The 27,792-nt window shown below is 35.7% G+C and overlaps 1 protein-coding gene and 1 long non-coding RNA gene across 18 annotated transcripts in view; one reads left to right on the forward strand and one right to left on the reverse strand.

Annotated features, from left to right (window-relative positions):
* The window catches only part of MGAT4C (MGAT4 family member C), a 617,011-nt gene that overhangs the window by 93,633 nt on the left and 495,586 nt on the right, over positions 1 to 27,792 (reverse strand). For 9 of the 17 annotated variants that reach the window (XM_058673683.1, XM_058673688.1, XM_058673678.1 and 6 more), the window contains one exon: positions 7,224 to 7,268. The exons of 5 other annotated variants lie outside the window; for them this stretch is intronic. The gene's annotated coding sequence lies outside the window, so the exon portion shown is untranslated. Of the gene's footprint in view, positions 1 to 7,223; positions 7,269 to 18,804; positions 18,908 to 27,792 lie in introns of all 17 variants that reach the window. 3 more of the 17 variants (XM_058673682.1, XM_058673689.1, XM_058673686.1) reach the window with 1 other exon arrangement.
* LOC131482088 (uncharacterized) lies at positions 16,159 to 19,211 on the forward strand. The gene is made up of 4 exons (XR_009246759.1): positions 16,159 to 16,213; positions 18,307 to 18,445; positions 18,625 to 18,712; positions 19,170 to 19,211. It is a non-coding gene; the product is annotated as an uncharacterized LOC131482088 (long non-coding RNA).

The following is a 27,792-nucleotide window of genomic DNA, read 5'->3' on the forward strand; positions in this document are numbered from 1 at the left end:
TTGCTCATTAACAATGAACCTGATCATCAAAGAGTTCTTATAGAGATATAAAGTGAGACTAATTCAAATTTTAGATCTGTTAATCCAACACACATTCTGCATCCCCTGAATCAAGGAATAGTTTCGATTTTAACTCTTGTTTTTTAAAGAATCAACCAGAAGCTCAATCAATGGATGAACACATGATGAAAATAGAATTGTGCGTATGTAATGCAGAATTATCTGATATTAAAAAAGACAGATACCTTATGCTATAACTCATTTGTTGGAATTTAGAAATTTAATGTCTGAGTCAGAGATTCAAGGTGGCTGAATAATGAAAAGCCACATTGACTTTTGACCGTGGAAATACATTACTAGTGCAGTCAGTATTGTGACATGAGGAGGTGAAGCCATCTCTTGCAATGTAAGATACTCTATTAAATCTGGCTGCTCCTCTTCCAGTCTGGCTGCCTATGAATGTGCCTGTGAAAACAACAATAGATGGCCCCAGTATCTGTTCTCCTGCCACCCAGATAGGAGTCCATTCTCCTCGTTTTAGTCAGGTCCAGCCCTGGCCATTATGGCCATTAGGGGAGTGAACCAATGTGTAAGATATCACTTTCTCAACGTTTTTCCTTCTCTGTTAATCTGCTAAACCAACTTTTAAAATTACTCACCTAGTTAATTAAGAAAGAAAGATTCTAGGAAAACAAGATGTGGACCACAGTTTTACAAAACTAACTGAAAAACACTTCCAGCAGACAATGAACAGCTCTGAACAGACCCCATTGGACAATAAAGAAACAGGAAAGCCACAGTGGCACCTGCTATACTATCACACTGGCACATACACGAACATCTGGAAATCTCCGTCTTTCCAGGACACAACAAGAGGAGGCTTTCAATGGCCTCAACACTGCCGCTTTTACTGAGGCAGATTTCCTCTGTCCCCAGTTGCTTCAAATTGTGGCTGAAGAGCTGGCTGGGAAATGGGTGACCACGCTGTGTGAATGGAGACGACAATATCTCCCTCTCCTGCTTGCCAAAATGTGAGACTCAATATACTATGTTAGAGATGGATCTTAATTCTGTCCTCAGGCTAGAGAATTCCGGGGATAGGACAGCTCGCAGCGCAGAGAGTGGAACACCTACAGCCTACAACTGTCATCTCTGATTTCAGGACATAGGCCATGCAAGTGTTCTTACACTGTGGCTGGGTTCCAATGCACCTGTGAGGTCTCACTGCAGAGACTCATTGGATAGGGACTTCATTTCCCCAAAATTGCCTTCCATAACACACAAAGAAATAAGGGATTGTCCAGTTGCACAATGCAAGAAACATGAACAAGGAACATAAAAAGGAAAACAATAATAAATTTTCCTTTTTATGTTCCTTGTTCATGTATTATTGTTCATTGTTTTATCTATCTGTTTGAATCTCTGTTCATGGATGCAAAAGGTTGACTGCAAATTCTTTTTTTTTAAGATTTATTTATTTTTATTGGAAAGTCAGATATACAGAGAGGAGGAGAGACAGAGAGGAAGGTCTTCCATCCAATGATTCACTCCCCAAGTAACCTCAACGACCGGTGCTGCGCCAATCCGAAGCTGGGAGCCAAGAACTTTCTCCAGGTCTCCCATGCGGGTGCAGGGTCCCAAAGCTTTGGGCTGACCTTGACTGCTTTCCCAGGCCACAAGCAGGGAGCTGGATGGGAAGTGGGGCCACCAGGATTAGAACCGGTGCCCATATGGGATTCCAGCGCGTGCAAGGTGAGGACTTTAACCACTACACTATCACGCGGGGCCCTGCAAATTCTTTTAGAAGAAACACATTGTAAGTATCCAGAAAAGGTGCTGACATATTGTAACGAACTTTTCTAGCTTCTTGCCATTAGTCATATTTTGGTGTTTATCTTACCAGGCTCTTGTTTTTAATGATAATTTACTATGAAGAAAGAAAATAGTGTGAGAAATAGTGGGGAAATTTATAAACATCTATGTATTTTGTAATCTTAAACAACTATCAGAATTCTCAATTTAATTATTAAAAGTGTGAATGCTATGCTAATTGTATAGCAAAAATTTTCTATACATTATTATAGGAATCCCAATTAGTAGTTTCTATATTTATAAATGATTCTGTGGACTGCTTGATTCAATTCTAAAAATAAAAGTGTCTAGTACATTTTGAAATCAAAATAGACTACATGAAAGGCAATAAAATTGCAAATTGCATTAATGGTTACAATGAGTAATTCCATAATGTTCTTTGATGGCAAGAATGTAATTTTTCTCTGGACAGCTTTCAACACTGAGTTATTTTAGGAACTGACAGTGCAGGATCATGAAATTTCAGTCTAATGTTAAAACTAAAAACATTTGAAACTAGCACCAACGTATTCAATGAATATTCAATAAATACTTTCTGATTGACGGAAATAATTTTCCATATTTAGAGACAAATATATGATGTAACTTTTCATGTGATAGAATGAGCAGCTTTGCTTTCTGTTAATAGAAATTGTTTCTAAAATTCAATAATTTTAGATGTTTCATTTTTTTCCAGAAAATTTCTGTTGAGCTTGTGACCTAGAATAAGTTCTAAAGTGCTAACAACCATATTTATTCACACTGTGGAAAGCTGTAACTAAAACATAAATGACAAACTTACAGGGTTAAATGGTATTTTTCCTCATGAAAGAATCCCAAAACAAGAAATACAATCAGTGAATGAAAGATTTATGAGACTTGTTGAATCGGTAACCAGAACATGAAACAAATACACAAAGGAATGTTCAGTTCACTAGTAATGAAACAACTTTCAAAAAATAAAAATAAAAGAAGTATAACATATGGACCAAGTCACCCAAGCTAGAAATCCAGTTCTACCAATGTTGATGATGGTTTAAGCCAATCTCAAAAGCTATTGAAGATGTGCATAGTAATACAGTATTTTTGTAGAAGATTGGGTGATTTTTACTTGCATCAAAATTTTTATGTGTTCTCTAGGTAAATTCTTTTTTTTTAAGATTTATTTGTATTTGAAAGGCAGATTTAAAGAGAGAAGGAAAGATATCTTTCACCTGCTGGTTTACTCCTCAATTGGCTACAACAGCTGGAGTTGAGTCTATCTGAAGTCCAGGAGCTAAGAGCTTCTTCCAGGATTCCCACATGGTTCGGGGGCCTAAGCTCTTGAGTCATCTTCCCCTGCTCTGCCAGACCATAAGAACAAAGGTGAATGAGATGTAGAGCAGCCAGGATATGAATTGGCATCCTTATGGAATGCTGGCACTGCAGGCAGAGGCTTAGCCTACTCTGCAACATTACTGCCAAAAAATAAATGTCTTAAAAAAATTTTTTTTATGGGTAAGACAATTAGTTCCATATTGTTTCCTTCATATATCTGAGGTAAAAGGGGATTTTAAGGGAGAAGTCCCACCCAGTCTCCCACCCACACCAGGTCCCTGACATGGGGCATTCTCTGAGGGTCTTGCACAAGTGGTTTTGATAGTTTAACAGTTAGGAATTGCTGCCAATCTCACCACTCCAAGCACGATGAGGTCGTTGAAGAATCCACTGATTGACATAGTCCATCATAGAGTCTCCATTTGCCCAGTTTTTCACTGCCAACATATAGCTGAGGTGATTGATTGACTTATTCTGTCTTCTCTCTTTTCATGGTTAGGGTTCTCAGTCTGGCAGTTCAATTGCGGGGATCCCCAAAGATATTTTGTCTAAGGTGTTCCCAGACCAGATTCTTGTATGTACTAGCAAGCACAGGGCCCAGCACAGTCCATCGCCCCTATCAGGTGGTGGTTGCAATCGCTGGGTTGGCCCTGTCCCCAGCCCTGTCCTCCACTGGGACCAATGGGTGTTTGCAGTCCAGCCTGGTTCTGCCCAACACACACTCGGCCCTCACACAAACCAGTGGGTGCTGCAGCCTAGTTGGAGCGACCCACAATAAACCCCTCCTGGCCCACCCTCTACCCTGGTTTGCCAGTGTGTGTAGCAGACTAGTCCAGTCTGTCCCACATCCCCTTCTGCTCTCTTACATGTCAGTGGGTATTAAAGCCTTGTTCCATCTAACCAGCTCAACTATCTAGCCCTCATGGATGTTGTTGGGTGTCTCTCTGTCTAGCCACCCCAGCCCCTGTCCTAGTTTTCGTACCCTTCCATGGGGTGGTAACCCAAGAGGGAGGAGCCCACAATTTCCCTCCCAGGCCACTCCCACTCCTGGATTATGCACTCTCCAAGTGGTTCTGTGGTTTAACTTGACAGAATTTAGCCCCCAGTGCCAGCTTCTGCCAGCTGATGCTGCAGTTTAGCCCAAACAACCCTCACCCACTCTAATTGTAGATTGCACCAGTAGGATCAATCAGCCCAGCCTGGCTTTTCCCTGATCTAAGTCCACATGAGGCGCACAGATGTTGTAGCCCTGCCTAGTCTGTTCTGTCCCCATCCCAGCTCACACTCTTCAGTGGGAGTCTCCAGGTAAATTCTTAACATTAGGTCCATGAATGAAATATTTATGCAATATTTTTGATAGTAGTGAGCTGGGTAGAGAATGCCTAGATATCTATATTTAAGGAAAATGACGAGTGTATAAATATATCCACTAAAACAAACAGTATTTCTTCAATACATTAAAAATAATGTACATAATGATATGAAATTTTCCTAATGCACATACAGAGTGGGTCCCAAGGTTAACAGCAGAAACATACCGTGATTAGATGTATCTGTGAGTGTTGATGGCATTGTTTCACTGAAATTTCATTGAGGTAAAGATTTCACTGAGGTTATGGCTACACACTTCCAGACACATCATAAAATTCACTAACTTATACACTGAAGACAGGTAAATTTTATAACTTGCAAATGATTTTAATGAGGCTAGTAAAACATGAAATAAACATGGTAGGAAACAATGAGATTATTAGACAATACTATCTTTGCTCTGGCAGATATACACAAAAACTGCTATGCACTTTCCAGAGATTCATATAAATTACACCTAAATACTAAATTATTTTAGATTGATTCTAGAGAATTGAAGTGGGCCTTAACAGAGAAAAATGGGTACGATGGTAATGAAGGCTTGCATTTAAACATGGTACTGGCCACAAACTGAAAATGATGGATCCAACACTGTCTTTGGGAAGTAAAAATAAAAAAAATAATCCAAATATCAAAAAGGGCATATGAAGAAATGTAGAAGCTAACAGAATTTCATTAGCAAGGTTTTCAGAATTGAAAATGCTGTGATTGTTGTTAAACCTTCCCATAGTTATATGGAAGAGAAAAAAAGTAATGATTGTGTACACACTAGGGATCAGAAAAGCACACTGAGCAAGGAGACGGGCAGATGTAATATACATTAATTTGATATGAAAATTATGAATATTTTTGTTATTCCAATTTTATTCTCTTCATTAGCAACCAAAAAAATCAGAAGGGTTGAGACTTTCAGCTGTTTAAATGACATGTCATTCTTTCCTTTCAAGCAAACAAAAATTTAAAAGTGTTATTTATTTATTGACTGACTTACCTACTTATTTACTAATTTGAAGTAGAGGGAAAAAGACTAAGCTCCCACTTATGGTTCATTTCCCAAACTGAGGCAGCACTTGGAACTTGGTCCAGGAAAAATCCAGGATCCAGAAATCTACTATAGATTTGTTGTGCGGGTGACAGATATGCATGTTCATGGAATCTCCAATTGCTAGTTTACAAAGTTATATATTGCAAGAATGTTGGAATTGGGAGGGGAATTGGACTGTTCAATGGGATGCCAGCATCCTGAGCTGCAGCTTAACTGCTAGGCCATATGAATGCTCTGAGAATATGATCAATACTTTTAAAAAATATGGTATGATATGATATTGACTTAAATTCTTTGGTCATATGATGTTTGTCACAACCTACATTAAATTTGTTTTCTTTATAGGTAAACTAATGGGTGTTGTGATAATAAGTGTATACTTCAGGCTGAAAAATTACAGATTTCAATCAGTTAACTACAACACTACATTCCATCGGTTTTATTCTTTGTGTTTCCTAATAGAAAGCAGTAAAGCTTTGACTTTGCATCTCCATATAATTCTGCTAGTAAAACTAAAGCCAATCAACTCCAATACAGATTCTGATTGGAATGCTAGAGAAGAATCTTCCTTAATTACTATGTCTTAATAAAAAAATAAGAGCAGATAATGTGAAATCAGAGCACAGTTAATTGCTTTGCTCATTTTCATTTTGTTCAATTGCTTTTTGATTGTATGTTGGAGAGATTTGAGCAGAAAGGTTGGGAGTAAGTATTTCAGCATTGCAATTGATGGTCACTTGTCAAAATCAAGTTGCTTTAACTTCTAGACTCCTTGTTTATAAATGAAAATTCAAGATGCCTTGCTCTCTAATATTTTAGAACTATTTGAGAGTACATTGAGTTTATTAAAAGTGCTGAAACTTAGAGCACAGTTTGATGATTTTTCCTTAACTGGAAATATGCAGCATTCATGTTGGACAATATTGCCATAGTGGTTTATAAGCTCTAAGCACATCAGTGTTATTCTGATGGACTAATGGATGGAATTAGTTCATTTCTTATTAAACTGAATATTACATATATTATAATTCACATTATCCTGTAGGCATCCATATTGTCTTTTCCCTTGTAAATGGATGCAAAATTCCTGTGTGCAGAAATCCAAACAGGGGCAGGTGTTTGGCAAAGAAGGTAAGATATTGCTTAAAACACCCTCAACCTATGTCAGAGTACCCATGTTTGAGTCTCTACTCCACTTTTTAGTCCAATCTCCTGCTAATGTGCACTGTTAGGTAATAGGTGATGACTCAAATAGTTGGATTCCTTATCACTTACGCCAGAGACATAAGGATTGAGTCCTGGGGTCTAACTTTGGGTTGGCTCAGTTCCAGTTATTGTGGTTTTTGGGGAGTTAACTAGCAAGTGGAGAACCTCTATGAAGTTCTCTGTATTTCACATAAAGTGAAAATAAACAAATAAATTTTGTAAAAAAAAATCTACAATTCAATAATCATTTGGGTAAGTAAATGTCTTGCCTAAGAATGATTCATATTAAATTTGGGAAAAAAACGAAATGAATTGAAAACAAAGTAAAATATATTTTATGTGGAGAACATAGGTATGCAATTTAGATTCCAAATCCAGGGTTATTTCACACTTAAAATATTTTATTTTTCAGTTTATTCCACTATAAAAGTACCTTGAAAATCCGAGTTCAAATGCTCATTTGTGTTTTCCATCATTCCTCCAATCAAGAACAATGTACTATTACTTAGTTAAGATAATCTAATATGTAAAATGTTATAACTCATAAATTGTAACTTTTTTGCTTTCAATTACAATCACCTTTTATTTACATTCCAGAAATATTATTTGCTAATTTCTTACCAAAATGATTCACACATATGTCTAAAAATGATATTTTATTTGACAAGACCCATCATTTGGCCCTCATATTTTAGTTTAGATAATACTTTGTCAAAAATATTATTTTGGAGCCTAGTGAGTTGGGTCAATGGCTAAATACTCTCAAGCACTGGATTCCATATGCATACCTGTTCATGTCCTGGCCACTCCACTTCCCATCTAGCTCCCTGTTTGTGGCCCAGGAAAGCAGTAGAGGATGACCCTTGTAGGAGACCTGGAAGAAGCTCCTGGCTTCTGGTTTTGGATCGGCATGGTTCCTGCCATTCTGTCCTTTTGAAGAATGAACCAACAAATGGAGAATCTATCTTTCCTTCTCTCTGTAAATCTAATCTGCCTTTCCAACAAAAATAAAATAAATAAATTTTAATATATATATTTATATAAAATCTTGTATTTATCTATTTTGGTTTCAAAATTTAGCCAATAGAAATTTAAAGGTTGTTTTTCTTTAGGATTCATCAAAAGATTTATATTGAACAGTTTTTCCTAATGTAATGCCTTTTGTTGTAATTATCAATTACAGATTCAATGATTATATTCCCTATTACTTTAATTAAAGGCTTCTTGTGCTTAATAACAGTAAAGCTCATTCTTCTACTTTTTCCTTTTCTTGTCTTCACTAATGAAACTGGTAATAGTTTTGGACCCCATGCCATTTTGTCATGTAGTTACAGCTTGTCCTTTTATAAAAGAAAGTTAGAAAACTGCTGAGTGTTATAGATATTAATGGCTATTAGAAAAGTCTAATAAAAGGCTCTCTTCTAGAATGTTGCTAAGCTTTTATGTCATTATTCATGAATGACTAATGCATTCAAAGGAGAAGAGTGCTGATCTCCAAGGTTGGGATGACAGACAGTGGAGAGGGACAGAGTGGGTAAGAGGAAGTCATTTGTCACACACGAAGATCTACTAACAGGCTCCCCTTCAATGAGATATTGCAGCTGGATTTTTAAAAGGAAGCTTTTCTCACATGTGACGTTATTACTGATTATATTTCAATTTACTAAAAGCTAGTTTCTAAATACTTTTGAATAACTGAGTATATTTAAAACACATAAATAATGCAAAATCTTAGAAAGTAATAGCACCTTAAGTAATAACATCAAACTACTCCTTTGTAATTTACTTTCTCCACCAAGATCATAGATACAAGTGGGATTTCAGAAAGTTTATGGAAACATGTATGAAGAAAAAAATTATGCATAAAATTTTCACTAAACTTCATTTTGACACGAACTTTCTCAAGTATCTTCATACAGTGAACTAGTTGTATATGCTATAAAGGAACATGCAGAGATAAAGAATGACATGGTTGGAGATAGCGATACAGAAGTCAGGCATTTTCAATAGAAAGGCTGAAAGGGTGTCTTTAAATGTGTGATTTGCAGATATGTGGCAATTAAGAGGATTAGCTAAGCAGTTCCATAAAAATATTGTCAATTCTGAAATAGTTGGCCATTTATCTATTAATACCCTATTATTTTTAAAATACTAAAGTTATACAAGATTCTGCCAGAGTATTTCTTTTCTGATTTCATGAACTGTTCCTGGCTCCTCAGTTTTCAAATATTTCATTGTATCTGTTTCTATGAGGCAATGAGACAGAGTAGGGGATGGGCAGAGCTCCATTCTCACAGTTTACACACATTCACAATGGCCAGGTTGGACCAGAGACAAAACCAGGAGCCAGGAATCCATCAACCCCACGTGGTTAGGGACTCAAGTCAACAAAGATTGCTCATTAGCAGAAATCTGGAGTCAGGAATAAAGCAGGGACTTGCATTCAGGCACTCTGACATGGAATATGTGTATCCTAACTGGTGTCCTACAAGCTAAGTGAAAAAACTGCCACTTCAGTAAATTTTTACCTATGATGAATATGATAACATAGAAATGCACAAATTCCTCTCTGGTAGTCTGATTTTTTTTTTCAGTGGCCTGATATCTCAATAAAAATTGGCAAGACACACTTCAGACATATCTTTGAAAACCGAAACGGCTGATTTCCAAAATCCTTTTTGCATCATTTAACTGAGCAAGCAAATGCAGAAACTAGTGAACATTCTTGCTTACTATACTTTTATGAAATCATAAGCCTCTATTTATTCTGCTTCTTTAACACTTCATAATTTATAAAGCCATAAGCCTTGTAGATTTTTACAACTTTATGCCTTTATCATCTCTAAAACTTTTGCAACAGCTTCCAAGATAGTTTTAGACTTCAATAAATATACCCTTATCTGTCCTGTACTGCTCTCACTTTGTCAGGTTCCTTCTTAAAATTATTCAGTGACTACTCATTATCTGACGGATAAAGTCCCAAGCTTCTTATATTACTTGTCCTAACATTATTACCTAACATGAAGCGAGCTCTTGCCTAAATCTGATATACTCTTTACAATTTAACACACAAGAACACAACTTAGTAAAGTCTACAATGCCTAGAAACTATCTTTGGAGTTCGGTGATGCTGTATTTCGAAGACACTGGTGTGTGGTATGGCCAGTTTTCCTCTGGGTCCTTTTACCATTTCTCTGCACAATCCCTACTCTCTCCCTGATTAGAACACCCTGCATCTGCAATTAGTTTCTAAGGGCTGCTTACGGACAATTGCAACCTCTGGCAGTGAATAGGAAGTCTCTTGGAATCATAACCATATGGAGTAGGCTTGGGCAAATAGTAGATGCAAATATGAAATCCAGCTTGTTTAATAGGATAGAAAAAAGTTCTGCAGAGATATTTACCCTTAAGAACCTGCTTAGGGAATCAGGGTATGGTTGGGCCTTTGCTTGAAATCAAATATACTTTCCTTTTCCTTTTCACTACTCCTTCACTGCTTTCTCCAGGAGTATCCTTCTAAGAAGTCTCTAGAACATAAATTAAAATCTCAAGGTTTAATTCTGAAGGCATGACCTAGGATACAATCTCTCCTATTCCCCTTTCTCCTGCCTCTTCTTCCTTGATCTCCATTGTTAGTTTCCCTTTTCTGATATAAATTCTTGAGCTCGTCGGTGTCTAGTGTTGGACCCTTTTCTCACTGCAGTCTATACCCAGTTTCTTGGCAGTTTCATCCATACCTGCAGACAGTAAATCAGATTGCCTCCTGAGAGCCCACATTGGCTTCCAGAGAACTCAGGCATCTCAGAATGAAATCAAGATCTAGATCCATATCCACTAACATATAGTCATGTGTCACTTTATCATAGGTATATATTAAGAAAAAGTGTCATTAAGTTATTTCTTTAGTGTGTGAATATCATGGGGTATAGTTAAAGATACATGGCATGGCTGATATGTTTTACTTATGTATAATACAGCATATTGCTTCTGGAGCTTAGATCAAGAAAACAGCATGAAATTTTGTCAAGCACAAGAAAAAATTATGTAACCACAGACTATGTGTATAGATGTCCGAGTAACACTGCACACATTTTCAGTATACTTATTTTTTAAGTAGGAACAATATGCTAAAATGATGATAGAAATTATAGCATAATAATTATATCAAATAGTATATGCAATGAATTTTATAGTAATGAATTGCACCCATGGTAATGTTGGTGATACATGACTATATGTGAAATACATGTTGACTAGACGTGACTGCATTCAGAGACACACTGTCTTTGGATTCTATGACAAGTAAATGTGTATACCAAGGAGGATGTTAGACATACTGTGAATAGGCATGTATGACATTGCCAAAGGGTGGGGCAGAGAGTGAAATAAAAAGAATCATGCATTTGAATGTTGGATAGAATTAGCTGTAGAGCAGATCTATTTATAGTAATTTCCCTGCAAACATGTGAGTAATTCATCCTGCAATGTTAGAATGGTTAGGTGATATGGATTGCTCAGTTTCTTTATAATCCTAAGAGATCATCATCATATGTCCTATGACTAAAACATCACAGCATTGTGTATTCCTATACTGTATTAATTATATACCACTTTATATGTATGTATGTATATATACTATATATATTACATATTTATATACATACATACATGAATACCTTAGTGTATGTTTTTTTTTTTATTTATTAATTTTTGGTTCTATTAAAGTGGTTTTTTTCATTTTTTCTTTATTTTTGACAATCCTTGCATAGTTAATTAGGTCACAAAGGTACAAGGGGCACAGGAAGGTGGGTAAAACTATCATTTCCACATTTTTTTCTGTATCTGGGGTAAACGGGGAGATAAAGGGAGAAGCCTACTCAGCCTCCCACCCATTCCAGGTCCATGATGTGGGGCATGCTCTGAGGGTCTTGTTCCAGTGGTTTTGATAGTTCAACAGTTATGAATTGCTGCCAGTCTCACCATTTCAAGCACGATAAGGTCGCTGCATAATCCACTGGCTGACATAGTCCACCTTAGAGTTTCTGTTTGCCCAGAGCCAATATACTTTATAAATAGTGGAGTTATATTTGTTACAGTTCTGGAGGCTGAGAAATCTGATATCTTTGTGCTGAATAAAAATGTTGATCCTATAATGAGTGATCCCAATTAATTTTCTAAAAGCTTTACCCTAAATTCCATCAACACAGGAACTTGGTAATTGAGTTTAAAGCACATGGAGTTTGGGACTATCTATTCAAAATGTAGCAATGTATAACTCTTTATACTTGGTACTCACATTGTAGAGGGAAATCAAATCTGAATTGTTAGAATAAGTTAACTACTCTAAAATGACAAGTATTAGAAAGCAACAAAGAAGATTCAAACTTTATGGAAGGAGGAGAAAGATTTCACCAGGTAGATTTCTGCAATAAAGGAACTCTTGAATTTTAGTCTTTGCCAATCCTACTTGTTTTAAGAAGTTGGGAATGCAATACATAGAAACTAATTTCGCATGAAGCAGATGTAAGAAAAACAGCTATGGGCTCAGGTGGCAAAGACCTTAAGAGGAGTGATTTAGTCCGCAGAGTCTCTAACACCTTCTATCTTGGTCCTCAAGACCATCTCACACTATTTGCTGTCTTTCTACTGGATTGTTCTAACAACTTTTTAATGATCTCTGAATCTACTCTGACCCTTCGTCTCTATTTTTCTATTATTAAGGGATTGTTAATTCCAAAAACTAAAAAAAGTCTATAAAAACTATCACAAGCTGAACTATGAAAGCACTCAATTACACATTAGCTGATTTAAGAGACTTCCTGTGTTCTTCTCGGATGTTGTTTCACTTTGTCTTCATGCATCCTTATCCATCCATGCTGATTTATTAAAATGTTTATTTTTGCTTTCACTTGGAAGGTGGAGTGACAAAGAGAAAGAGAAAATCATTCCCTAGTGGCTGCCAATTTCTACCTGTTCTGATTAACTTTGTTGTTTGTTTCATGTCAAATGTCACTGCAACAAAAAAGTGGGTCTTTTTGTTTGTTTGTTTTTTACTTTTAGAATTGATTACGACCCCTCATTAGCTGCAGCAGTTGTAATTTGCTTTCCAAATACATAACTTATCAGAAAAATAATTAACAGACATTATGCACTTTAATTATACCCTATAACCTTAATGTTCAATGATAGTCAATTATAGTCTTTCTCTGTTATTCATTTAGTGTAAGTAGAAAGTAGTTGACAAACATTCAATGTTTGCTATGCATGTTGAGTGGAAATCATTAATCCCTATCACACAGATACACATTATACTTTACACGAATCTTAATTCTCAACATGATACTATTAGTTAATAAATATTCATGTTCTTTCCATGTTCCCAATTCTCCCAACTCCCAAGGAACTATTTTTGTCCATTGATATTGATGTATGATCTGCTTTGATCAAAGGGGTGTGGATAGTAGAACAAAATCATAAACTTGGAAATGTTTGCGTTTTTTACCATCACCATGGGGAAGAATAGTTTCACTGAGTTTGCTGATCTCTAATGAATAAACATGTTACAGCAGTGTAGGTGATCAAGATACCACATGACTCAAAGCTTGTAGCATAAATGCATGCCACTGAAATTCAGGGGTTGTTTCTTGGTGGTAAAAGTGAACAAAAATACCAGCTATATTTTAACAGTTACAAGCTTTTTCAAGTAATTATCAATAAAATAGAATAAACTTAGTTGGAATAAAAAGTAGCTGATGAAATAAACATACTTTCTCTGAACAGCTTCGATGAGAATAAAATATAAATTCAAATACTTCAAAATTTGGATAGAAGACCTGATTCTAAGCCTTCTATCATACAAACATTTTTTTCATATTTTTGAGCAAAAGATAGTGAGGACCATGGCTTCATCATGTATAATCAACAATTTCTGTTAACATTGTAAAGGCAACCTTGAAATCTAACATTTTCCATTAGCTGTATAGCAATGGTTTGCAATCTTTCATTGGATCAACCCCTGCTTTTAAAAACTAAAATATAAACAACTGTTAACAATTATCAGCTAGAAATAATTTCAAGTTTACCTTTTAAGTCATTAGGAAAGAAAGCCATTTAAGGTTCAGAGTTAGTGAGTATATCATTTAAAAAGTAGGTCATTTATACAAAGTAAACCTAGTACTACATAAGTGCATTGGGTCTGTTTTTAAATAGCTTTCAGATTTGAAAGTATCTCTAAGCTCATATGCAAAGATTACAGAGACTAGAAAAAAGTAATCTTTCTACTTCACCCAAATGTAAAGTTGACACCAAATTCAGTGCCCCCTTACTACAGAATAGTGATTATATGCCAGAATCTAAGTAACAGTCACACACAGAAGTGAGGATTCTAAGGAAAGCTCAGAAACTTTTTGATCTCCCCACTCCTGATGAGCCCACTATCATTCATCCCACTAGGGACAAACTTGTGGCAAGTTCAGCCAAGCTTATTCTCTTACATACTGAGTACTGGAATTTGGGTTTAGCTCATTAAATCCTTAGGGATTCTATTCCTGAAACTTGAGAGATGTAACATGATCCGTTGCAGGAAGTCACAAAAAGGTTGAAGAGACAGTGCAGTGGCACAGAGGCAGAAGCAATCCAAGTCAAAGCAGTTTATGTGCATCTATTAAAGAGGAAGCTGAGTTAGGAAGTGTTACCCAATTGCAGGTTTGTGCTTCTTAATAGGCCGGGGACAGCTATTTCTTTTAATTTCTTTATTTAATTTATTCATGTTTATATTTTTAAAATGTAGTTAGGCATCACCAATAAGCACACAGGTCCTGAACTGAGTACAAAATAGAAACACATTCTTGTTTTAAAGATTTGAAAACCAAGAAAATGCAACACAAATATTTCCAAAATAAAATAATTGTGTAGTGAATAAAAGGCATTTAAATGTTTTTAATCTCTTTATGTAATTAAAGGGAAGAAGGAATCAAACAGTGGGCTTATATAAATTTCAGTATCTGCAGTCTCCAAAAACAGCTATTAGGGACAGTGCTGCAGATTCCAGTTCTAGCTTCTTTATTTTTCCTCATTGTAGTACTGTGTGCAAAAGTATAATCTTCTTCAGCAGAATGCAAGGAGAATATTTTATATATATTGGTGGTTAGCATAGTAGAACATATTGCTTTTTTGTTTGTTTGCTTGCTTGTTTGTTTAATATAAAGGTTCCAGGGTAGTTGAGGCTTTGATTTTGTTTTTTGTTTTGCTTTTGGTTTTTTCTTAATATCTAGAAGATATTTTCTTGGATTAGATCGTGTGTTACCACTCTCAATTTCAGGTATTAAACTCTAACCCCCACCCCCCCAACAAATGACTGTTTGGACATAGTTAATGACAAAATGCTGAAATTACATGATATCAAGAAGCTAGTATTTTAATTTTAAGTAACAAAGTGGAGATCAGCTTACTATGTGAGTAGGCAGGGCTGCAAAAAAAAATGGGAATTTTTGTATGATTGATTGAAGAAAGAAATGTAGTAGCATATCGGAAGCAGAGCAGCATATCCTTGTGGGGCTGGTCCCAGCCCTACAGAGGGAAAGCTGCGGATAATCTCCCTTGTCCCACAAGAGGAGGACTATTAGGTCTATAACATTGCCGATTTCAGGAATCCCAGTTACAGAAAGCCCTCCACCCCGTGGTAACTCAGAAAAGGGAGGGAGGAGGAGAAATGGAGGGTCTGTCCAACATCTGTAAAAACCTGTCTAAATACAGACTGGGCATTCAATCATTTCTGGAGATGCCTGCGGTAGCCAATAAATAAATGTGTTTATTAACTTCTGTGCCTGAAGCTAATATCTCCTATCCAGCAGTCTCCAAACTTATGCATCATGAAGCTGGATGACTGAACACTCTCTAAGTTACTAAGCCCTATGAAATATCTCCCCTGGGATATATAAAACAGTTTCAAAAAATTGTAAAGAATGAAAATCATCTTGGATTGCTTTTGTTACATACTTTTTGAAGCCTTCCTCACTCTTCCATTAAAAGTATATGCTTCCAGATTAAATTTTTCCTAGACACAACAAATTTCCATTAAATGTGATAATATCCAGAATTGTGCTTGCCTTTTTGACCTGGAATACATTGTTTTGTTGAAAGACAAAGGCAAGTCACAAGAAATGAACTATGACAATGTAAATCAGCATTCTAATAGAGGTTTGCATATAAGTTGCTAAAGGGGAGCATAATAATAAAAAGTAGAATAATGGGAATTTTATATTACAGATTTTATTTTCAATTTTTGGAGATAACTGTTTTTCACAAGAAAAAATAGGATTTTAAATATCCAGGATCCTTTGCTAACATGATTTCTTTAATATTTGTTTAGTTTCACAGCATTAATTTATTAAAGGACCAAAACAGAAGACACAGCATATTCAGGTAATACAGAGACCCTTGATATCCTGGGTAGGAGAAAATATAGAAAACAACAAAAGGAGGAATTAGAAAGTACTTTTTAAATCATAAGTCCTAAATATTACGTTACTTTAGATTGTTCTTGGTATTGTTTCACCCAGAACATGAAGTGGCTTAAACTAGTGTGAAGAGAGTAGATTAATCAAAGAAATCACAGGCTAAGCATATAAACTGTGCATATACACTGTGCATATATACTGTGCATATACACTGCGACAGTGTAGTTTATATGGTTCACTTCATGAAGTTCTTTTCTAGGATGAGATCATGTTGACTTTTCCTTTGTGATCTCAACCCCACCACAATGTGTAGCACATAGTATGTGTTCAAAATCCCAGTGACCACAGGAAGGAGTATAACAAACTCCAATCACAGGATTAGTCATGAAGGGAGCTGGTAGGCTGCATGGTTATTCAGGAGAGATGACTGGGGCAAATGCAATTACAATGACAGGAAAGATCGCTTATACCTAGACATTTTACATGAGGTTGAATGGTCTGATCAAAGCTTACCTTACATTTCATGTTTTCCACTTCAACTTGAATATTTAATCACTGTAGACCATGTTAATGGATGTTCATCTATTTTAGCAAATGAAACATTGCTTTTGCCTAGAAAGCTACATGCAGTGAAAATGCTGATGGCTTTCCCCTAATTGAAATTACATTCCTGGTTATACCCTCAAGTAAATATCTTATATCTACTTACTATATAATGCTAAGAATCATGGTACTAATACTAAAGTAGAGACAAAATATTTTCAGGGCAGAAAAAAGTTGAGGTATGTGACCAAGGGGATTATGTGTTACATTTTATCACAAAGTTGTCATTCTTGTGATATACAATGGAGCATTAACAGTTATTGTTTCTGTGAATTATGCTGCCAAATACCTTCATTCTGTGGATTCATTTTTTATCAGCGTTCTCAGTATTATATGTCACTGGTATAATATACAATATTCTCAATGACATATCTCTTCTTGCATGCTGTTGGCTAAAGTAGCATAATTATCACCACAGTAAAACTTTGTAAAAGATTTTGTTTTAGCTTCTATGTTCAAAATTATTTGTCTCTGAAACCAGAAGGTTAAAATGCTTATGCATTATACTGTAAACTAGGTTCTTAGAGATTGTAATTTCTTTTCCACTTTTACAAGTCTCTAACAAGAAAAATTCATGAGTCTGATGGCAAGTTTTAATGTAAGGGGATCAACACTTTACATAACTTTAACTAATGTGCAATAAAACAAAGCAAAGAAAAAATAGTAAAAATTGAATTCTGTTACACTAAAGTAAATCATAAGCAACTACAGATAAGAGAGTGTTTAAATAAAAATCTTACTAAATTTTCTGTCCGGCCAGACAACTTTTAAATGGTGTCTAAATACTTTAAACATAAGAAATAGATTTCTCCAACTCATCTGGCCTTTTATATATAGCTTATGAATTGGTTTCTTCCCTGATTAGCCATTGGTAGGCAATTAGAAGGGACACAGGGAGATTCAACATTCAGTACAGACTTGCTTTTTCTGGCTTGAGAGCCCATTTACTGTTTTGCAAATTGGTAGGCGACCATTATCATGCAGCCCTAGAAATCAGTGCTTAATTTGTTGATAACCTTGACAGTCATGATCAGAGTCTAATTGGCATACACTCTTGTGCAAAAAGTAAATGGGGTTGTGAAAAAAAAAACCTAAGCAATATAATTACCAACAATTAGCCATTATTTACAAGGTAGCAAATTCTGAGGCCCTTCTCCTGAGTTTCACCAAAGCTAGACCTAATTATATTTTAATGTTTGGAAAACATCCATATTCCTGAGATAATCATAGTCAGGTGCTCGAAAGACACATTCTGTAGATTTTTTTCACTAAGGATTGTCATGTCATGTAATTAAACATCGTATTTCAGATGCTATAACCACCATAGAAAATGGTGATACGGAATTTATGCTAATTTAGTAGTCATTTCTCTATTAATATGATCATAACAAGATGCAAACATGAAAATATAATGAGTTTTAGGAATATATAAACCTATCTGTGCTGCTTTTGCAGGAAAGGAGATACTTAAGGCAAACATAGAGCTTCCCTAAGGACTTTCTTCAGCAGCCAAAGAATGCTGTCCAGTATTAGACTCAAGAGGGGTTTTGTCAGAGCACCTGACAGCCACCTTGAGAATAGATTTTACAATGAGGTGAGACATAAAGTATCCATATTGAAAGCTTTAACACAGGTAAAATATTTCATTATATTTTGAATTAAAAAAGACTCAAGCTATAGATATTTCTCCTGATAACATAGTTTAGAAAATTATCAAATTACAACAGCATAACAATTTCTGAATAAACACCTTTTTAAACTTTGTTTTCTGAGGTCCAAGGACTTGACCCTGAGATCTGTGAGTTATCCCATCAATACGCTATGATACAAGCTGTGTACATACAGCCTGTGTGGAATACAGGTATGTATTCCAACTCATCATGACTGGCAGGATATCTGTAAAGTTCACTGGGAAACGGCCAAGCACGGTAGCCTAGCAGCAAAAGTCCTCACCTTGCGTGCACCAGGATCTCATATGGGTGCCGGTTCATGTCCTGGCACCATTGTAGCCATTTGAGGAATGAATCCACAGACATAGATGTTTCTTTCTGTAGATCTGACTTGGCAATAAAAAATGAATAAATATTTTTAAAAATCACTGGGAAAATGAACATAGAGCTTGGTGGAACCTGTTGTTTTAATTTTTTCATGCCAATATATATTAGTTAATTTAGCTAGGAGGCATATACCCTTTCTTTCTAATGGAAATAATATAGCTTTGTATTGGTTTACTTGATCTTCTATTCAGTTATTCCTGTGTATTAATAATTAAAAGTTTAAAAAAATAATATTCAATGGAATGTTATCTTTTTTCATAGTTGTACTATATAATGGAGATTGGCATGCCAGGAAGTGAAGACATGATGTAGTATGGATCTCTACTCCTGAATGAAAGGAAGACTCCTGATGAAATTGTTCAATATGCATTGACAATTTGACGCTAGATTTTCTACAATGCCATGATGCAGTTAAATAGCAGAATGTTAAACCTGTAGCTGTCACTATACTACTGTAGTAATAAGGGGGGAGAAGGTTGGGGGGGTGAGAAGGCAGGAAGGGGAGTTGGAGGAAGGAATCCTTATCCCTCCAGAACTGAAACATGGAAAAGAAATAATAATACTTCAAAAGAACTTAATAATGCTGTCTCTTGGCTTCTTTCATGTTCTATCTCTCAAAAAATTAACAAGTTATCCAATTCACAGGTCTTTTCTAAGTCTTCCTTCTAGATGTTAAAGCAGAACATATCCCCATTCATTTCATAGTATTTTATTTATTTATTAAAATCTCACTAATAGCATTTAGTCCAGTGGTTGATTTGTTCATATCTCACATCAAAATACTTAGATTTAATTCTAAGCTCTGGCCGCAGCTAAAGTTCAGCTTCATGCCAATCCAGAACATGAGAGCCAGCAATGATGACCTGAGGAAGTGGTTCCTTACCACCTCTACGGGAGACTTAAACTGCATTCTAATTTCACATCTTCAAAGACCAAACCAGAATCTGCAAATATTTGATGAGTGCTTCTCTCTCTCTCTCTTTCTTTCTCTTTCTCCTTGCATCTCTCCCTCTACCTCTTTCACTCCTTCTCTTGACCCTTTAAATATATACAGAAAGAAATATTTTTAATTGCAGGCTTCTAACAACAACATATTATTACTGTATTTAAAATCAGAATGCTTACACTTGACAATACTTTCTGTACATTGACAATACTTTCTGTACTTTCTGTACCCTTCTCCTAAAGGCCTCATCTGTCCAAGGTGCAAGATTATGACATATATTTTGATATTATTTGTCTGCATTCTTGGTATTTTGACCTTCATTTCCTTAGCCAATTATTGGTATCACTTCATAATCTATCTTAAACTTGATTTTCCCTGTAAAAATCGAACGTTTCTACCATACACCATTCATTGGCCAGACTAAACATTTGCACAGTCTACAAAACAAGGATGGGTACATTTGGATATATTCTTATCTTGAAAATGACTACCAAAAGATATAGCACCTTGACACTGGTACAATACATGCGATGTGTGTGTGTGTGTGAGAGAGAGAGAGAGAGAAAGAGAGAGACAGAGAGAGATTTATTTGTTTGCAAGTACAATGGTTGAAAACAAATGGCTCTTTTATACCCATATTGGAAAGGTGAACATAGATATTGAGATGCCTAAAATTGATGAGGTGGTGTTAGAAGAAAGAAGCAAAATAACAGAAGTCTATAAAATAAATGTTTTAAGTACTACAATGTTCATACCAAAGATGACCCTCATTTGAAACAGTGGACCAAAGATGTTGACAAAAGAAAACCTGGATCCATTCCTTTAAAGGCAGAGAAATTGCAAATGTGTCATTAATCACTGCAGAAGGGGAAAATACAGAGATCATTCATACTGAGTGAAAATTTCCATATTTGAGCTCTAGACACTCTTAGCATAATTACTTATGATTATAACAATATTACTAATTTAGGAAGATGACAAGCCTAGATCGTAATCTATAGACAGGGGGTACATTATTTGGACAATGTAATGCACACAAAATAATACAATGCCCTCTCTTCTCTCTCATATTTCTTGATTTCAATTTTATTTAAAAACAAAATATTTACTCCACCACATAAGAGGAAAACAAAGGATAGAGGACATTTTGAGGACCCAAAACAACAACAACTATATATATATATATATATATATATATATATATATATATATATATATATATTACTGTATATATATATGTGTGTGTGTGTATACATATATATATGTATATGTGACTAATTCCTATAAAATCCACTTGGAAGCATTTCATGTGGAACTTCTAACTTTGAAAAGAATAATAACATGAATGACTAATTAAAGGGTCCATTTTTAAATGACTCCTTGCAAATATTCCTTGGTATTTAAAATTTGTGCTCTTATGATAATTTCTTGGAACAAATTTCAAATGCAAATCAGTGCCCATGTAACTGTTTAAAATCAGCAGGACTGGCCACTCCATTTCCAATGAAAAGGGTATGGGACTAATTGACCCTGCCAGAGACTCAGTGAGCCTACTGTGTTTTAATTCAGGGTGCAATTATATGTCTGTGCAAGTTTTCACATGCCAATTATTGCACTTCAGAAAATCTACATATTACTAACTTTCCCACAACTTAACAGAAAGAGGAGGGCACATTCCCTAAAACAATGCAACTAAGGCACTATTAGCAATTATTTTTGCTATATGGCATAAAATTGAGAGTGCTAATGGCAAAGTCATAAATATTCACTTCCACTTCACCATCATACAGAATTGTAAAACAGACACACATCTTTAACATACAATACAGGCAGTCGTATTATTAAACTTAATGGCAACTGAGACATGATGAAACACAGCCTCGAGCTTGTAATGAGATAAGCCTGTAGCCTGATCACTTTGAATGCAAATCATCATATCTGAATAAAATTTATGTTTGATTTTTTTATCTCTCCTCAAGCTGAGTCCTACCCTCATTTTCATTTTATGAAAATTATAGAAAAATAAAGTTGAGCTCTGATATATAAGAGAGAGTATCTACGACACATGACCTTTTTATCTCTCTTAATTCTAGTGCAGACTGCAAATTTTCTTACACATTACAAAAATAAGCAATGGATTTTTTATGCTAAAGTTAATACATGATCTAATTTTAAAGCTTCAATGATTATCTTGAAAATATTCTCACAAGGACTAGATCATAGTTACTTATGGGCAGTAGCAATAACAGTGATAAAAGGGACATTAACAATCTCAGATGATTACAAGCAATCAGTCTCTTATGGATGATTGATTAATGGGTTACATTGCAAGGTCTTATTATAAAGAGCACAAATAACTAGGAGGCGCAATAAGATATAATTCATAGGTAAAATCCTTAGATTTGACATCATTTTAGTGTAAACTGAAATGGGAAGGAGCCATTCCCTGAGATGTTGTGCAAAGCTTCCCCTGGCCATGTTAGCACTCAACCTCTAGCCCTTACTGCACTCCATTGGTGCCACATGGGACACACGCTGGCATCCACTCCTAAATGAAGATTCTTGACACTCTTTCACCACCCTAACTTCACATTGATACCTTTGTTACATGTTACATATGGATGAAGTTTCACTATGTTTTTCTCTCCATGGTGGACTGTGTACACTTGCTCTGTATTTAAAGGGATGCATAATGAAAGTGTAGTGGAAATTAGTATGTTCATAGGTGGAAATAGAGAGAAGTATGTCTCCATGCATGCAGTACAAGGAAGGACTCACAATAAAATGGCTGATAATGTCCTGACAGGTGGATGTTGGACTCTCTGACATTGTCCATGTCTACATTGTTTTACTACTATTATTATTATCATTATTATTTCATTTTATGACACAGTTCCATAGTCTCTGGGATTCTCCCAAGCCCTCCCCCATATTGATTTCCTCCATATTATTATAGTAGTACAGCTCATAACCAGTCATAATTCTATCATGGCAGACTCCAGCATCTTATTGTCCAGATAAATTCAACAGTTTTGTTGTTAGGAGATACCTCAGTGGCAGCATGATGGACTTGCGAAAGTTCACGAAAGATACCCATTGTAAAACTGGAGGGAGATGAGTTGGGAAAGGGAGGGAAGTTGGGAATGGGAGGGAAGACCTCAGTGCCTATTAAACTGTGTCATAAAACAAAACAATAATAATGATAAAGAAAATATTCTCACAATCCATAATGATAACAGCATGTCAATATTTAATATTAATATTACTGCTGTTCACATATTTAATTGTATTTCCATATGAAAATAACTGATCTTGCTTATAAATCCTCATGTTAGGATTATTGTATTACTACCTGTGCATTATGGATGTGTTAAACATCAGTAAAAACAAGAAAATTATATGCTTTAAGTTATGTAACTAAAGTTTACCTTCAATATTTCATATTCCAAAATCAGCCATGTCTTATATCACTCCTTTAAAAAAATCCATTTATTATTTATTTGTTTGCCTGCTTATTTTATTATTTATTCTTGTAATATAATATATTACTTTTATTACTATATGTTAAATATTATCATGCATATTATACATTGTAATATGCAATGCATACAATATTTATACTTAAATATACAAAGAATGAATAAATATATTATTATATTAATATAAGTGTTGTTTATATTTAGTGGAGTGACAAAAGACAAACATGTACGCTTACACAAAGAGAGGGAGTGCATTCTCTCTCACAGTCTCACTTTCTACATGTTCGCCATAGCTGGGACATGGACCACCCCCAGACAATACCTGTGACTGGAAACCTTATCTTATTCTTGAGACATCATCCGCTTCCTCCTATAGTCTGGGGCAGAACTTGGACTTGAATTTAGGCACAACAATCAGACAGCTGGGCTGAAGTCTGTGCCCTTAGGTCATTCTTTTTTGTAATGATTTCATTGTTACAGGTTTCAACTCCAATACCTCAAGGTGTACATTTCATACAATATATATGATAAAAATGCACAAAAATTTCTATTTCATTTCTAACTTAAGCTGGGAAGGAAAAATATAAAGAAATGAGCTGAAGTAGAAATCCTCCCTCTGTGGCATAATATCTAACAACTCATTTGTGAACTTAGGTCTCAAACCACATTACATTCATGCAGAAATGACTTGTAATTACTTAGAAGATCAGCATCACTTTTATCTCCAAAGAAGAAATTGTGAAGAACTACTATTATTCTCAATAAAATGTAAATCCAGAGTTTTTTGAATAGCAAGTTAAACTGAAAATTCAAATTTCTATCTTGAGTTAGCCTATGTTATTAGTAGATATTCATTCCAATACATCTGTGCAGGTATCTAATAAATGATATAATTCGTAACACTTACAAGGTTTTGTAAGACCTGGAGTTCTTCTCACTTAAGGTTTATTTCTGTATTTTAAAAAGGAAAGGTGGGGCTGGTGTTGTGGAACCACCATCCCAAATGCTGATCTAGGAGGCAGAATATGGCTATAGAATGCAGTTCCTGGCTCCTGACATTAGCCTTGTCCATATCTAGCTATTGTGGTCATTCTGGGACATGAATCAGAAATTGAAGATCTTTCTCTCTCTCCCTGTTTCCTCATCCTCTCTCCCTCCTCCGTCTCTCTTTCTGCAGCTCTGTCTTTGAAATGGATAGATACATGCATACATAAAACATAATGAATTTTAAAACAAAAGAGCAAGGGCTATAAGGCATATAGAATGAAATACAGGAGAAGTCAAATGGAAGCTTTCCAGGGAAATTCTCCCCCTGAATTCTCAGGTAGATGCACTTTAATTGTCCCTGCAGTGATGTGTGAAAACATGTACAAAGTGCTGCTCACCAAGGGAGCTTATCCCAGCCTTGCAATCCAGTTTTAATCAGGATCAGTAATGCAAATACACACTTCAGTGCAACTGACCTTAATGCCAGTGCAATGGACCTCTGCTCCAGCCTAGCCTCTTTCAGAGCAAAACATGCCTTCATCATAATCACATTAGCATGTACTTATTTGGTCAACTGGTAAAGCATGGTCCCAGACCTCAGGCATATACAAATACCCTTATCACGTAGAACAGTTCAGGCATTCTCAGATTATCTCCAAAGAGCTAGCTTGTAATGCTTAGTTTTAGGCTGTCAATTTTACTGGGATAAGGAATATCTAGAAGCCTGGAAAAGCATTATATTAAAAGTATATGTGAAGAGGCTTCCAAAAGGGATTAGTATGTGAGTCTTCTTGGGCTAGCTTTATTTCCAGAGGGAATCTCTTGAATGTTTCTATGCCAAGACTACTGTGTGGGGTGGTGGTATAATCTACTTTCAAAATCACGTGTGAGAACACATTGGGAGAGCAGAACAAAGTAAAATATTTAACAAACTTTACTCAAAGTAAATTATATAAGTCTTAATCTAAAAAAATTGACCTGGTATTGAATTCTCTGAAGAGTCTGTTTACATTTCATTTCACATATTGTTACGAGTCACAAAACATTTAACTCTAAAAATCATTTCTAAACTGCCAAAGCTGCCACATACTCTGTTTTCATTTTGAGCATTTTGTGTTTCTGTGACCATAAACTTTATAGCAGAAAACAGATTTTCACATTGTACAGACAAATCTTTTAGTGATGTGGAATAACTACCATCCAAAGCTTAGTGAAAACAAAAAAAAGCAACTTTTAGGGATTCATCTTCAAGCAAAATGCATTTACCACCATAAGGTAGTCTCAGTTTGTTGTTGAATTTTTGTTGAGCAAATTCAAACTCTATCATCACAGGGTTTATGAGAAACTGTAAGACAGTTCATAGGGTGACCTGGAACCAAACCAATTCTCCATTCTTTTTCACCTACAGTTCTCAGAAAGACTACAGAAGTGCCAGCAATGAGAGATTTGGGGAGAAGTGGGAAATTGGTTGTTATAAGCTGAGCTTTCCATCCCCCTAAAGAGGATGCCTTTTTTTATTATTATTATTATTTAACTTCATTAATTACATTGTATTATGTGACACAGTTACATAGATACTTGGGTTCTCCCCACCCCTCCCCAAACCCTCCCACCATGGTGGATTCCTCCACCTTGTTGCATAACCACAGCTCAAGTTCAGTTGAGATTCCCCCATTGCAAGCATACACCAAACATAGAGTCCAGCATCTTATTGTCCAGTCAAGTTCAACGTCTTCTTAGGTATACCCTCTCTGGTCTGAAGACAGAGCCAGCAGAGTATTATCCCAGTCAATTGAAAGCTCCAACATACCATCAGCAAAAATTTACATCATTATGGAATTAATTGACATAGTAATGAGTAACCAACATGTTGAAAGTAAATGCGAGTTCCCAGCCACCTTCTGTGACCACCTCACCTATACTTCAATTTAGTTTATACACAACATATAACAGTCAAAACATAACATGTTATACATAACATCATATCATCTTAAATTAAGGCAAACATGTGGTATTTAACCTTTTGTGATTGGCTCATTTCCCTTAGCATTATGGTTTCCAGTTTGGCCCATTTGGCCACAAAGAACTGCATTTTGTTTTTTTTAATAGCTGAGTAGTATTCCATGGAGTAGATGAACCATAGCTTTCTTATCCAATCCTCTGTTGATGGGCATTTTGGTTGCTTCCATGTTTTTGCAATTACTGATTGTGCTGCTATGAGCATAGGAGTGCATGTTGGTTTCTCATAAAACAATTGTTCTGGATATATTCCTAGGAGTGCTATTGCTGGATCATACGGTATGTTGAATTACAAAACAACCAAAATGTCAAAACAAACAAGCCACTCAAGAAATGGGCACGGGAAATGGGCAAACACTTCACAAAGGAACAAACCCAAATGGCAAATAAACATATGAAAAAATGCTCAAGTTCCCTGGCAATAAGGGAAATCCAAATTAAAACATCAATGAGGTACCACCTAACGCCAGTAAGACTGGCCCACATGAATAAAAGCACCAACAACACTTGTTGGCGAGGTTGCGGGGAAAAGGGATCCCTACTCCACTGCTGGTGGGGCTGCAGGCTGGTACAGCCTCTATGGAAATCAGTATGGAGGATGCCTTTTTGTACTCCAGCTCAGTGCATCACGTGACTCCTGACATGGTCCCTCGTTTGCTGCCACAGGGCATATAGTAGATGGGCTTGAGCCTTGTTCTGTAAATGGTAATCCACTTTATACAACATGTCATGTGTTGGAGTCTTCTGTCTTACCATAATAAGTCAAGCTGGCAATCAGTGCTCCATGAACCAGCTACACAGGAAGTGACTACAATTTTTAGCTATAAATTTAAATGTAATACAATTTTGGTTACAGTAAGACAAAGCAATAAATAAGCAACTTACTTTTGGGTTTAATACGGCAACCATTTTCTGAATAAGAAATTCTCTTTCACTGGGAACTTAGCACATTTAATACTTCATCTGTACTATGCATTCTTAGTATGTCTGTGTGCTAAGAGCTTTTCAGGTATCCCTGTTTTGGAACCTGTGCACTGTGCTGAATCAAAAAGTAAACTATTCTCATGCAGTTTATATTTTAGTGGTTACAGGACCAGACCAGTTAACAGAACTGAACACTATAAGTGTTGTTTTGCATTTTGAAGAAAATAAGTAGAGTGGCATATAAAAGATAAATGAGAGTGAATATTTGCACTGAGTAGTCAAGACAGAACCTGTTAAGAGGTGATGTATCAGCAAAAATCTAAGGAATATAAGATGATGCTTTATCAAAGAACAAATCAAGTACTCAAAGAATTTCAAGAATTCAGGAAACAGAAATCATGGTCAACAAAATATAGTGAGAATGTGGTAGAGAATAGTAAGCCATGAACAATGCAAGTTAGGTCAGAGTTAGATCATACAGCACTGTTGCAATGTAATCATTTGTATCAGATTACAATGGATGATGTAT

Source organism: Ochotona princeps, chromosome 15 (assembly GCF_030435755.1).
Source record: "Ochotona princeps isolate mOchPri1 chromosome 15, mOchPri1.hap1, whole genome shotgun sequence".
NCBI classification, from domain to species: Eukaryota; Metazoa; Chordata; class Mammalia; order Lagomorpha; family Ochotonidae; genus Ochotona; species Ochotona princeps.